Source organism: Cyclopterus lumpus, chromosome 13 (genome assembly GCF_009769545.1).
Source record: "Cyclopterus lumpus isolate fCycLum1 chromosome 13, fCycLum1.pri, whole genome shotgun sequence".
In the NCBI taxonomy this organism is placed as follows: Eukaryota; Metazoa; Chordata; class Actinopteri; order Perciformes; family Cyclopteridae; genus Cyclopterus; species Cyclopterus lumpus.
The window spans coordinates 20917789-20919830 of NC_046978.1; positions in this window are offsets into that span (position 1 = coordinate 20917789).

Genomic DNA, 2042 nt, shown 5'->3' on the forward strand with positions numbered 1-2042 from the left:
AGTGAAACCAGTGAACCAGTGAAACCAGTGAACCAGTGAAACCAGTGAACACAGTGAAACCAGTGAACACAGTGAAACCAGTGAAACCAGTGAACCAGTGAAACCAGTGAACCAGTGAAACCAGTGAACACAGTGAAACCAGTGAACACAGTGAAACCCGTGAACACAGTGAAACCAGTGAACCAGTGAAACCAGTGAAACCAGTGAACACAGTGAACACAGTGAAACCAGTGAACCAGTGAAACCAGTGAACCAGTGAACCAGTGAAACCAGTGAACACAGTGAACCAGTGAACCAGTGAAACCACTGAACCAGTGGAACCAGTGAACACAGTGAACCAGTGAACTAGTGAACACAGTGAACCAGTGAACACAGTGAACCAGTGAACCAGTGAAACCACTGAACCAGTGGAACCAGTGAACACAGTGAACCAGTGAACTAGTGAACACAGTGAACCAGTGAACCAGTGAACCCAGTGAAACCAGTGAAACCAGTGAACCAGTGAACCCAGTGAAACCAGTGAACAAGTGAACCCAGTGAAACCAGTGAACCCAGTGAAACCAGTGAACCAGTGAACACAGTGAACCAGTGAACCAGTGAAACCACTGAACCAGTGGAACCAGTGAACACAGTGAACCAGTGAACTAGTGAACCCAGTGAAACCAGTGAACACAGTGAAACCAGTGAACACAGTGAAACCCGTGAACCAGTGAAACCAGTGAACACAGTGAAACCAGTGAACCAGTGAAACCAGTGAACACAGTGAAACCAGTGAACCAGTGAAACCAGTGAACACAGTGAAACCAGTGAACACAGTGAAACCCGTGAACCAGTGAACCAGTGAACACAGTGAAACCAGTGAACCAGTGAACCAGTAAACACAGTGAACCAGTGAACCAGTGAAACCAGTGAACCAGTGAACACAGTGAAACCAGTGAACCAGTGAAACCAGTGAACCAGTGAAACCAGTGAACACAGTGAAACCCGTGAACACAGTGAAACCAGTGAACCAGTGAAACCAGTGAACCAGTGAAACCAGTGAACACAGTGAAACCAGTGAACACAGTGAAACCAGTGAACCAGTGAAACCAGTGAACACAGTGAAACCCGTGAACACAGTGAAACCAGTGAACCAGTGAACCAGTAAACACAGTGAACCAGTGAACCAGTGAACCAGTGAAACCAGTGAACACAGTGAAACCAGTGAACCAGTGAAACCAGTGAACCAGTGAAACCAGTGAACACAGTGAAACCCGTGAACACAGTGAAACCAGTGAACCAGTGAAACCAGTGAACCAGTGAACACAGTGAAACCAGTGAACACAGTGAAACCAGTGAACCAGTGAAACCAGTGAACACAGTGAAACCCGTGAACACAGTGAAACCAGTGAAACCAGTGAAACCAGTGAAACCAGTGAACCAGTGAAACCAGATAACCAGTGAAACCAGTGAACACAGTGAAACCCGTGAACACAGTGAAACCAGTGAACCAGTGAAACCAGTGAACACAGTGAAACCAGTGAACACAGTGAACACAGTGAAACCAGTGAACCAGTGAAACCAGTGAACCAGTGAAACCAGTGAACACAGTGAAACCCGTGAACACAGTGAAACCAGTGAAACCAGTGAACCAGTGAAACCAGTGAACCAGTGAAACCAGTGAACACAGTGAAACCAGTGAACACAGTGAAACCCGTGAACACAGTGAAACCAGTGAACCAGTGAAACCAGTGAAACCAGTGAACACAGTGAACACAGTGAAACCAGTGAACCAGTGAAACCAGTGAACCAGTGAACCAGTGAAACCAGTGAACACAGTGAACCAGTGAACCAGTGAAACCACTGAACCAGTGGAACCAGTGAACACAGTGAACCAGTGAACTAGTGAACACAGTGAACCAGTGAACACAGTGAACCAGTGAACCAGTGAAACCACTGAACCAGTGGAACCAGTGAACACAGTGAACCAGTGAACTAGTGAACACAGTGAACCAGTGAACCAGTGAACCCAGTGAAACCAGTGAAACCAGTGAACCAGTGAA